The 12314-nt window shown below is 47.3% G+C and overlaps 1 long non-coding RNA gene across 8 annotated transcripts; it reads right to left on the reverse strand.

The window, feature by feature from the left end:
- Window positions 1-463: 463 nt before the first annotated feature.
- On the reverse strand, window positions 464-9663 carry LOC100661236 (uncharacterized). Of its 8 annotated transcripts, XR_010323374.1 has the most exons (4): window positions 9161-9663; window positions 7443-7538; window positions 4383-6656; window positions 466-2239 (listed from the first exon to the last, which is right to left on the reverse strand). It is a non-coding gene; the product is annotated as an uncharacterized LOC100661236 (long non-coding RNA). The 8 variants fall into 8 exon arrangements; XR_010323375.1 differs by having other exon boundaries at window positions 464-2239; window positions 4383-5518; window positions 6522-9663; XR_010323376.1 differs by having other exon boundaries at window positions 464-2239; window positions 4383-4760; window positions 5387-9663.
- Between the last annotated feature and the right edge of the window lie 2651 nt (window positions 9664-12314).

Genomic DNA, 12314 nt, shown 5'->3' on the forward strand with positions numbered 1-12314 from the left:
GCTTTTCTCCCGTGGTGCTGCTGGGTGGGTTCAAACTACCAACCTTTAGGTTAGTAGTCAAGCACAAGCCACTTCACCATCCAGGGACCTTTGTAATACTAATAAGCTATTATAAATAAAACAAGTGATAGCTGATGTTTACATTTCAGGAGATTTCACTCTTTCAGATTTGACACGATCTCTTTGTGGTCACAGGGGATTATAGTGTCTCTTGACCACCTCCAGGATCTGAAAGTGTAGGTGAGTTAAAGTTAGTCAGTAAAACATGGGGATTGGGCTGGAGAAAGGGCAGGTATAAGATGAATAGACCCTCTTTTGCCATCACTGACTGAAGGATGCACAGATTTGCCCCACACAATCCTCCAGGGACCACTGAGGGAGACAGAAACTTTGGCTGCAGCCCCACCCAGCCCCCTCTTCCTCAGACCCCTGTCAGCTTCACAGGTGGGCAATAGCAAGAGGAGCATCTCTGGGCTGAAGGGATGATCTAGATTCTCCTGGCACCATCTGATTAGCCTGCCCCACCCTGAAAGTGGTGGTGACTGTAAGGTGGTGAGAGAACTGGAGACCCTTTCTGGATTTAAATTTATGGTTTATGTCCCAGCTTCTTTCTTCAACAATGGTTGCCCTATTTTCCCAGGGATGTCATAACAGAAAGCCACAAATTCAGTGACTTTAAAGATTAGAAGTGGATTGTCTCACAGTTCTGGAGGCCAGAAGTTCATATCAGGGTGTCAGCTGTGTTACTTCTGAAGGCTTTGAGAAGAGAGACAGAAAGGAAACAGAGAGATCAACATATTGGGGAAGTGGGACCTTGTACCTGTAGGAGGTGGAGGAGGGGGAAATAGAGTGTTTTCCAGACATTAGGGTTTCCTGCAGCAACTGGAGGCAGAGCAGGCCCTGAGAGTCAAAAAACCAAGTTTGCGTGAAGAGGCCCTCTCTGATGGAATATAGGCCCTGTCTCCTGGGGTAACAAGGGGAGACTGAGAAGAGCAGGCTCACACTAGAAGGTGTTTCCATATTCTGTCCCCAAGTGTCTTCCAATTCTCTCATTAGTATCAGCCCGCAGGGGGCAGGCTATCAGACCTAGGCACATTTTGGCCCTTGGTCAATCCCAGATACCAGGGATAGCGCTGTCCATGGTGCTGCATGTGGATTGGGTTTTGGGTTTAGGAACAACTCAGCTGTGCAGAGGGGCCTGAGTAGACAGAAACTAGATCTGGGCCTCAGGCCAGGAGAGCAGATGACTAGAGGGACTGGGCCGCCTGGGAGGGAGGAAATCAGAGAAGGGTGATTCTCTGGTGTATTCATTTCCTAGGGCTGCCATAACCAAGTATCACAAATTGAGTGGTCTGTAAGAACAGGTATTTACTCTCTCACAGTTCTCGAGGTTAGAAGTACAAATTCAGGGTGTCCCAGAACCATGTTCTCTCCAAAGGCTCTAGAGGAAGGTCCTTTTTTGTCTCTTCTAGCTTCTGTTAGCTTCAGACGCTCACTCCTTGGCTTGCAGCTGCTAGATCACATGGTATTTGTCTTAATTATCTAGTGCTGCTATAACAGAAATACCACAAGTGGATGGCATTAACAAACAGAAGTTTATTCCCTCAGAGTTTAGGACACTAGAAGTCCAAATTCAGGGTTCCAGCTCTAGGGGAAGCCTTTCTGTACCTGCCAAATCTGGAGGAAGGTCCTTATCATCAATCTTCCCTTGGGTATAGGATTTTCTCAGCCCAGGGACCTTGGGTCTAAAGGACATGCTGTTCTCCTGGCTCTTCTTTCTTGGTGGTATGAGGTTCCTCTCCTCTCTGCTCACTTCTTTCTTTTATATCTCAAAAGAGATTGACTGAAGATTCAACCAAATCTTGTACATTGAGTCCTACTTCATTGACATAGCTACTTCTAAACCTGCCTCATTAACATTATAGAGGTTAGGGTTTACAACAGATAGGATAATCACATCAGATCACAAAATGGTGGACAACCACACAATACTGGAAATCATTGCCTGGCCAAGTTGATACACATTTTTGGAGGATACAATTCAATTCATAACAGTGCTCTTCACTCTGTGCTTCTTCTCTTTTATATGACACTACCCATATTGAATTACCATTTTTCTTCAAGTCATTTCTGACTCATGGTGATGCCATGTGTTTCAGAGTAGAACTGCACTCTCTAGGGTTTTCAGTAGCTGTGATCTTTCAGAAGTAGGTCGCTGGGGCTTTCTCCCAAGGTATCTCTGGAGGGATTCGAACCACCAACCTTTTGGTTAATACCTGAACACTTAGCAATTTGCACCACCCAGGGAATCCTTTTTTTGGATTAGGACCCACTTTATTCCACTATAACCTCGTGTTAACTTCACTGGTAACATCTTCAAAGCCCCTATTTCCAAACAAGCTCATGTTCACAGGCACCAGGTGTTAAGACTTAAGCATATATTTTTAGGCAATATAATTCAACCCATAAGAGACCCATTCAAAAAACAAAGTTTACTTAGCACTGCTGAGGAAGCCAAATGATACCCAACTCCTATCCTCTTAGAGTTCGGTAAGTAGAGGCGAGAATGAGGCCACCATAGGCAAGGGCAGTGGGGAAAGTTGTCAAGGCTGGTGAATGGTCAACAGTAAAAAATGCTTCAGAGTGGTTGCAGGAAGTGCAATTGAAAAGCAGCCTTTGGGTTTGGCAACAAGTTGTGCACAATACAAGCAGGAAGTAAGTGTGGGAAGAAATCTGACTGTTGGGACTGAGGACTGATGGGGCTTCTCATGACTAACCTTGGCCCCCCAGTATTAGAGCTCAGAGACACCAGCTCACCACTGTACTGGCAGAGACTCTAAGGAGCCTGGATCCTAGCCAAAAACATGTGTGTGATTGTTTTCAGGCCCAGCCACAAGAAATTACAGAGGCTTTACCCGGTGTGCCTCATGGAGGGAAGCTGCCCTCCCCACACCAGACTTGGTCTATAGCCAGTGCATTGCAGTCTCTGAATAGAGTTGCAGTTAAAGACTCAGACCCCCCTGGCCAGCTGTACTCTTTCACATATCTGCATTCACAGCCACACTGTCTTAGTTATCCAGTGCTGCTGTAATTGAAATACCACAGTGGATGGCCTCAACAAAGAGAAATTAATTTTCTCACAGTTAGGAGGCTAGAAGTCTGAATTCAGGGCACCAGCTCTATGGGAAAGCTTTCTATCTCCGTTGGCAGTGGGGGAAGGTCCTTGTCTCTTCAGCTTCTCTTCCTTGGCACCTTGGTGAGCTTCATGTGGCATGGCATTTATCTTCCCCCAACTGTGCTTCCTTGTTTAATTGTTTAATTTTCTATTTTTATATCTCAAAGACATTGATTTAAGACACACCCTACACTAATACTGCCTCATTAATATAATGAAGAAAACCCATTCTCGAATGGGATTATAACCAAAAGTATTTAAACAAACAAACAAAGCTCATTGTTGTCAAGTTGCTTCCATAGCGACCTTATAGGACAGAGTAGAGCTGTCCCATAGGGTTTCCAAGGAGTGGCTGGTGGATTTGAACTGCTGAGCTTTTGGTTAGCAGTCAAGTTCTTAACCACTGCACCCCCAGGGCTCCAACCACAGGTATAGAGGCTAGGATTTACAACACATATTTTGGGGGGACACAACTGAATTTGTAATACTAACCAACCAACCAGTTGCCACCAAGTCAGCTCTGACTCATGGTGACTCCATGTGTGTCAGAGTAGAACTGATCTCCATAGGGTTTTGAATGGCTGGTTTTTTTAGAAGTAGATCGCCAGGCTTTTCTTCTGAGGTGCCTCTGGGTGGACTTGAACTGTCTGCCTTTTGGTTAGCATCTAAGCACTTGACCATTTGCACCACCCAGGGACTCACAGCCCGGGCACCTCCATTGGAGGCCTCTTTATCAGGGGTCTTTGGCAGAGGCCTTTCTCAAGCACCTCTGTAAAGATCTCCTTATCAGTGGATGGAAGTGGAAACTTTCCACTCCCAACCTTTCTGCCTCACTGTCACCCCAGTCTCTGGGTCCATAAAACTGCAGGAACCTTTTTTGGGGGGAACCCTCCACAGTGAAACAATCCTCCACGTCTATGCTGATTCACCTGACCCTCGCCTGTCGTGGTTCTGTGGGAAAAAATAGAAATGTGGGGGAACTGGTGCTTTCTCTGGGTTAGTCTCTTGCTTATATTCGTGATTTGTGATTACAACCTTGAATATTACTTTCATTTTGGCTTGGTGTCTTAATCAACCACTTTGGCATGTGACAGCTCAGTTCTCAGCTCACCCCTTGACAGATTCCAATCTCATCCCAGCCCCAGAGGTGTTCTCTTCTACCTGGGCCACTTTCCTAGATGGCAAATGGCCTGATTTTATGGCATACCTGGGACAGGAAGTCAATATTTCCATCTTCAGGAGTGCTCAGGGAGTACCTCCCTCTGAGTCAGAGAAGTAGGGCTAAGACTTTCCCAGCCAGGTCTCCAGGTCCCAAGCACAAATTACTTCTCCCTCAATGGCCTATGTCTCAGGAGTCCAGGTTTCATGACCCAGCACTGTTTCTCTTGTGGTCACAGGAGCTCTAGGATCGGTGAAGTTGGTGTTGTGGTGCTGGAGCTGCAGATAAGGGCTAAATATCAAGAAGCGATGTGTCCAGGGCCAAGGGAGAAAGGGATGGTCCATTTCCAGGAAACGGTGAGGGTCTTTCCCACTCAGGCCCTGAGCATGGTGCAGGTCAGTTTCCCTGGGAGCCAGACTCCGGAGTCTACAAGATGTGGATGTCAGTGTCTAGGTCAGAACTGGGGAAGAGGGAGGCAAGGCCCAGTCCTGGAGGAGGGGAGATCCCAGGTGTGATCTTGGGTGACTTCTGTACTAGCCCCTGAGGTAGCCCCTCTCCTCTTATCCCAAGGCCTCTGTTGGCTTCCTTTCTTCCTCACCCCCTAGATGAAAATAGGGGTTGCCTTTAACTGGGGATCTTTTCCTGGTAAATCTATTCCTATCACATTCAGAAACAATGTCTTCTTTTTATAAATGGAACCTCCTCTGTCCTGGCCCTTTCGCCACCATCACCATCCACTGAGGCCTAATTTGGGCCTGAGTAGTTTTCTGCCCCAAACTTGTCCCTTCACCAGGAAATCCCACCTACTACCAAGTGTTACACCCACAGCAGGGTGACCCTTTCCTCCTCTATTCACCAGCCCCATAAAACTTCCCTTCTAAGAAACTTAGAGTTAGGAACTTTCTCTTGGTACATGAGTTTCCTTGGGGCCTCTCACACAGGGCAGGAGGAATTAGGGAACTGGGGCCGCCCGGAAACTGAAACCTCTCTGACCCCAGCCCTAGCTCAGTCCTGGTACACGGTAAAAAAACAAAGGCATTGGAAACTCTTACCTGAGCCATTAAAATTGGAACAGAGGCTGGGATTCCAGTTCCAAATCTGGGTGTGATGTTTTTGGTGTCTCCTGTGCCTGTGTGGGGCTTGTGGGCAGGACAGCCTCTCCCTGCATTTCCCACAAGCCCCACCTGCTCTAGTCAGTTGGGTGGATGGAGAATCCACCTTGGTCTCAGCATTCCTGACCCAGTCTTGTGCTGCTCTCACCATGCAGTCCTCCTGCCTGACCCTCCCTTCTTCTTCCTGAGGTAACCCAACTCAGCAGTCAGCAGCACCCACAGAGTGACTCTTCTCAAATTCTCCACCTTACTCCAACCCCTTCAAGCATTCTCTCGATAGAAACACAATTAAAACTCTGGACCCATTGTCTCTCTACACTGTCACTCATCTTTCAATCCTCCAAGGCTACAGAATATTTTTTTAGAAATCTGAGAACATATCCTCACACAACTGAAAACTTTAGATTTCTCCCTGTGTGCCAAAGCTAATTACCCAACTAACTTCCATATTCTTCTATCTATCATTCAACAGGCCTTGAGCATTTATTGATTTTTCCCAAGGCTTGGTATTGAAAAGAATGGAAAAAATAATAGGAGAGGGAGATCAGAACAATGGATAACATTTTGACTCTAGGGGGTGAGGAAACAAAAGAGTTGGAGAGAACCAGTACTGGAGGAACCGTGAGGTCAGAGATGTTGCCTTTTCTTACAGAGCAACTATGAGGATTCTGCTAAAATGAAAGTGCAGTCCTGTCTCCGCTTCCTTCAAAAGTGTACGGATTCTTCTAGTGGCCTACAAGGCCTCTTACGTTCTGCACCATGCTCCCAGGCTCTCCTTCTTCTTCTACTTCCCTCTGTTTCAAACTCTGACCTCCTTGTTGTTTCCATAGCACACTGAGCCTTTCTCTGCTTCTGGGCCATTGCACTCATGGTTCCCTCTTTTCTCTGTTCCTGCTCTTAGATGAACACAGAACAGGCTTCCTCTCTGGCCTTAAGTCCTTGCTCAGATGTCACTGCCTCTTGCTATTGAATGTGGAAATCTACCCCGATATGTCTTACTTCTTTCCCATCATTATTTTTCTCTAAGCATATACCACCAATCACCACACTCTAATTTTTATTATTGGTTTCTTACTTCTATTCTTCTCGTCTCCAGAATGACTGGTCTTTGAGAACTGAGATTTTTGAGGTCATGTTCTCCAAGGCACCCCTAGGACTTACAACAGTGTTCAGCATATAGTAGATGTTCAGTAATACTTGGTGAAGGTGTCTATGAATAAAAGAACAAATGACACTTTTCTTCTAAAATTCATACAGTGAGTGTTTTACACACACACACACACACAACTGGTTGACATTTAATACTCAGATTAAAAGGTGAGAAAGACCAGGGAAAGCAGAATGGGGATGGAAGGGCATTTCAGGAGAAGGAACTTCATATGCAAAGTCTCGGTGTCACAAGAGGATTTGGCTGGATTGGGTGTGGTGGACCTTGTGTGATGTTGGGGGTGGGAGGAATCTGGCTGGAGGGTCCAGCAGGGTCAGGTCATGTGAGGCCCTGAAGTCCAAGCTGGGGATTTACATCTCAGTCTTTGATCATGAAGAGGACACATCGTTATTCAAACTATGGAGGATTTGGATGATAATTGTATCTGGAAGCACAGTCTGGAGGCCTGTGTTGGAAGAGAGATGGGAGGCAAGGAGATGAAGTGGGACCAGTGATGGAGGGAAGAGCTGAGGCCGCAGGAATGACCAGGGTCAGGATAGAGAAAAGAAGGGTATCAACATGAACTGAAGAGGAGGTAAGGACAAGGTTACTGAATTATTAGATCTTGGAGATGGAAGAGAGGACAGAGTGGAGAATGATACCCTGGTTTCAGCTTGACAGATTGGAGTTGGCTGAATCATTAGTGAAACAGGATCCAACAGAAACAGTGGGTTGTGGAGAAAGATGGGCAGCTCAAAGTTGGCCATGCTGGGTGGAGCAGTCATGGGGGCCTTTCTGGAGAAGGTATCCAAGTGGGATGATGGGAGGTGAGGCACTCATGTCACTCACCTGAGAAACTAACCCATGTACATATTTGCATCCTTGGCTCCTGTGTCCTCCAAGCCCACCGGTGGCCCAGCCATTCTCTTCCTGCTGCATCTCACTCTGAGTGAAGACAGCAAAGAGCCTCTCAGTCTGGCCAGATTGGGGGCAGGGGGTAGACGGACCCTCTGTTCCTTCTTAAGGGCCTGGAGGGTGACTTAGGTGGGACAGGGCAGGACTTCCCTAGAGAACTTCTGATGAGAACAGGGACTCTCATTCATCCTGGACAATTGGGCCTAGTAGGGACAGGCCCCAGGCTTGACTTGATGGGCTCCTGTGTAACTGTCACCACCAATTCATCCTCCCACTTGGTCTTGCGCCCCTTGGCCCATTGATGTCCCTCCTGAACTGGGGCTCTGGGATTCAGCAACCTGCCCTCTGCCCTCTCTGTATCTCCTTTCCTCCTTGGGTGGTGCTCACATGGTTAAGGTGAGGTAGAGGCAGAGGATCAGTGCCTTGAGCACAACTACCATGATGGCCACCAGAACCACATCTGCCATGGGCCCTGGTGTCCCTGTGGGGAAGAGGAGTAGGACTGAGTCACCTCCCACACCACACTCCTGTGTCCTTCAGCTCTCAATAGGATGGACGTTTGTTCTCCAGGTCTCTCCTGTGTCACTGCATGGGGACCACCTACGCTCAGGCCTCACCTCACCCACACCTTAAAGTCCAGCCAGTGAACAGAAGGCTCTGGGAGCCATAGATGTTCAGTCTTCATAGGACCTGCCTTTTCTCCTAGGAACCCTCCCAAGCTCCAGCCTGACGGTTGCCATGGCCATTTCTCACCTCCCTGTATGCCTGACCTGTCCCCATATCCCAGAGTCTTGCCCCCAAACCCATGACCCACACTCAATCGGATGGTTCTTGAGGTGTTCACAGCATTTCTGGAAAAGTCCACTCGACAGGTAAGCTCACTGTCGTGATCCTGAGGTCTCAGTATGAGAGTGAGAGCCGAGAAGAGGAAAGCTTGTGGTCCATCTCCTTGGGGGGTGACAGCCGCCCCCATCCAGGAGAACCTGGAGGCCATACAGCCCTCAAAGTCCCCGGGAAACACACAGAACAGTGTTGCTGGGCACCCTGGCTCCAGGTTCTCAGGGACATAGACATTAGGCTTCTGTGTCAGGCCTGGGGTGGAGAGAGGGAGATCCTAACCCAGGCAGTAGCTATTCCCCACAGTCTCTATGCAGCCCACTCCAGCTCAAGTCAGCTCCGTCCGTACCTGCCACTTCCAGGGACAGTGTGTATTCTGTGACATTAAATTTCACATAACTTCCTCTCTGCACCCGAAAGAAGTATGTGGCTGTGTCCTCCCTCTGTGCATCTCGGATCACCAGGGAGCAGCTCCCTTTCTGGGAGTCCCCGAGGAGCTGGAATCGGCCCTGGGTGTCCCTGCGGACCTCTTGATCAGGGTTGTTTGAGGTCACTGGAGCCCCAACATTAGTGTCAGTCCCTTTCTGGAACCAATAGCCATGAGCTGGGTCAGAGTCAGTCCAGCCAACCTCGGGGTAGCTAACATTGCAGGGCACAAGGATGCACAGACCCTCCTGAACCATCACTGAACTCTGCACTTCCAGCTGGAATCTCCATCCACATGTCAGGGACCCTGAGGGGAGACAGAGTTTCGACCTGCAACTTCAGCCCTAGCACCCTCTTCCCCAGATCTCTCTGGTCCTCAGCCCACTCACCTCTGAACAGCATGGGCAGCAGCAATAGCAGCATCTTGGAGCCAGTTCATTTCCCTGATGCCAGGACTGGCTCTGGGTCGGGGCAGAAGGGGGAGCCAAGGGCGGAAGCTGTGCCTGGGGACTGATGCGTGAAATGAGCTCCTAGTCCTGAGACTCAAGTTCTGTGTCCTCTCCATGCTCTACCCTGCCTTGCCCACTGGTGCTCTCAGTCTTCCTGGGGAGTCTGAGCTTGGGCTTGCTGAGTTGGTCCTTCCCAAGTCACCTTTTGGGGAGGGCTGGGAGGACAGGTGTCAGCCATGGGGCCTGGCTGGCGTGAAGATGGGGGCTCTCCCACTGGGCCCCGGGCTATTGAAGAAGCAGAAGTGAAAGTCTTCAGTGAGTTCCCCTTTTCCTAGGCTGTGGTGGGGGTAGAAGCGGGGCCACAGGAGAGGAAGCATTCCTAGAGGGGCTGGTCTTGCCAGATAAAATGCAGGATGTCCAGTTAGAAGATGACTTCAGATAAACGCTAAATATATTTGTAGTATAAGTATATCCCAAATATTGCATGGAGCATACTTACACTAAAAAAAAAAAATTATTTCTTAAAGAGAAATGAAGTTCTGGTATATGGATGAACCTTGAAAACACTATGCTAAGTGCAATAAGTCAGACACAAAAGGACAAATATTGTAGTATCCTACTTACATGAAATATCTAGAACAGGCAGATGCATGGAGAACTTTTATTATTGGTCACCAAGAGGCTGCAGGAAGGAAGCAGTGGGGAGTTATTGCTTAATAGGTACTGAGTTTGTGTTTAGGGTGATGAAAAACTTTCTAAAATAGGTAGTAGTAATGGTTGTACAACATGGTAAATGTAATTAACGTCACTGAATTGTACACTTAAAAATGGAAAAAAGAATTGAGATATTTGAATTATAGCGTTGGAAAAGAATACTGAATATACTGTAGACTGCCAGAAAAATGAACAAATCTGTCTCAGAAAGAGTACAGCCAGAATGCTCCTTAGAAGCAAGGATGGCGAGACTTCATCTCATTTGCTTTGGACAGGTTATAAGGAGGGACCAATCCCTCAGTGAGATGGTGGCTGCAACAACGGGCTCAAACATAGTGATGATTGCAAGGATGGTACAGGACCTGGCCACGTTTCATTCTGTTGTGCTTAGGGTCACAATGAATCAGAGCCAACTAGATGCCACCTAACAACAAGACATTTTGCCGCACTAAAAATTGTTAAGTTGAAATTAATAAAACAAAGTACTGAAAAAATTATCCCTTTACTCAGCCCTGGGTTCTCACAGCCTAGCCAGGGCCTCGGGGTGAAGAGCCAGGCTTCCTTCTCTTAGCAGCCCTCAAGATGAGGCACATCACAGACTCCATTCTCCAGAGTTCAGAGAGGAAATGCCTCTCCAGAGAGGAACCAGAGTCAGGGAAAGGACATCTGGGTCCTGGTGGGGGCTCACCCTGAGTGAGCTGAGGACTGAGGCCCAGAAGCTGAGATCCAGCCCCACCCACCTCTGCATTTGAGCATTTTCATTTGGCACAGTGGGTAGTTAAGAGCTTGGCTGCTAACCGAAAGGTCAGCAGTTTGAATCCACCAGCTGCTCTTTGGAAATTCTATGGGACAGCTCTTCTCTTTCCTGTAGGGCCACTGTGAGTGGCAATCAACTCCATGGCATCAGGTTTGGTTTTTATTTTTATTTTTTTAGGTTTGATGGGGCTAATTAAAAGGACCCCTGGTGGTGCAGTGGTTGAAGCGATGGACCACTAACCAAAAGGTCATCGGTTCAAAACCACCAACAGCTCTGCAGGAGAAAGATATGGCAGTCTGCTTCTGTAGAGATTTACAGCCTTGGAAACCTCATGAGGTCACTATGGGTTGAAATTGACTCGATGACAGTGGGTTTGATTGGGTTTTCTCCATGGGGCTAATTAAGGAGTCCTTAGTGGCAAAAAAAAAAAAATTTTTTTTTTTTTTCTTAGTGGCACAGTGGAAACCTGGTGGCGTAGTGGTTAAGTGCTAAGGCTGCTAACCAAAGAGTTGGCAGTTCGAATCCGCCAGGTGCTCCTTGGAAACTCTATGGGGCAGTTCCACTCTGTCCTATAGGGTCACTATGAGTTGGAACTGACTCGACGGCACCGGGTTTTGGTTTGGTGGCACAATGGTTAAGTGCTCAGCTGCTAAGTGAAAGGCCAGCAGTTCAAATCCACCAGCCGCCCCTTGGGAGAAAGATGTGACAGTCTGCTTCCATAAATATAATCAGCTTGGAAACCCTATGGGGCAGTTCTACTGTGTCCTATAGGGTAGCTATGAGTCGGAATTGACTCGATAGCAATGAGTTTGGTTTGGTTGGATTATGGGGCTAATCAAAGTTCACTGGGTGGTGGGTGCAAATGGTTAAGCAGTCAGCTACTAACTGGAAAAATTGGAGGTTTGAACCCATCCAGAGGTGCCTCAGAAGAAAAGCCTGGCATTCTACATCTGAAAAATCAGCCATTAAAAAACGTATGGAAGAGGGCAGAGGGGGTCAGAAGCTGACCAAATGGACACAAAAATAGAGACTGAAGGGAAGGAGTGTGCTGCCTCATTAGAGGGAGAGCAACTAGGAGTATATAGCAAGGCTTATGTAAGTTTTTGTACGAGAGACTGACTTGGTTTGTAAACTTTCACTTAAAGCACAATAAAAATTAAAAAAAAAAAACAAACAACTTATGGAGCATTGTTCTGCTCTGACACACAGAGGGTCGCCATGAGTTGGAGTCAATTTGACGGCAAATAATAACGTCAACAACAAATGAGGCTAACTGGAGTCCCTAGGTGGTGCAAGTGGTTAACATGCTCAGGTGCTAACCAAAAGGTTGGTGATTCCAGACCACCCAGAAGTGCCTCAAAAGAAGGACCTCATGATCTAATGGAAAAAAAAAAAAAAATCAGCCATTGAAAGCCCTGTGAAGCACAGTCCTACTCTGCAATGCATGGGCTTTCCATGAGCTAGAATAAAGTTGAAAAATAAAAATAAATGATCTCAAAGAAAATAAAAATCATGCTGAGGAAGAATGAAGAAAACTAAAGATACAAGGGAAAGATTAGTTCAAAGGATTAATGGGCCACATCTACCACAGTCTCCACCAGACTGAGCCCAGTACAACTAGAT

Source organism: Loxodonta africana, chromosome 11, assembly GCF_030014295.1.
Source record: "Loxodonta africana isolate mLoxAfr1 chromosome 11, mLoxAfr1.hap2, whole genome shotgun sequence".
Classification (NCBI taxonomy): Eukaryota; Metazoa; Chordata; class Mammalia; order Proboscidea; family Elephantidae; genus Loxodonta; species Loxodonta africana.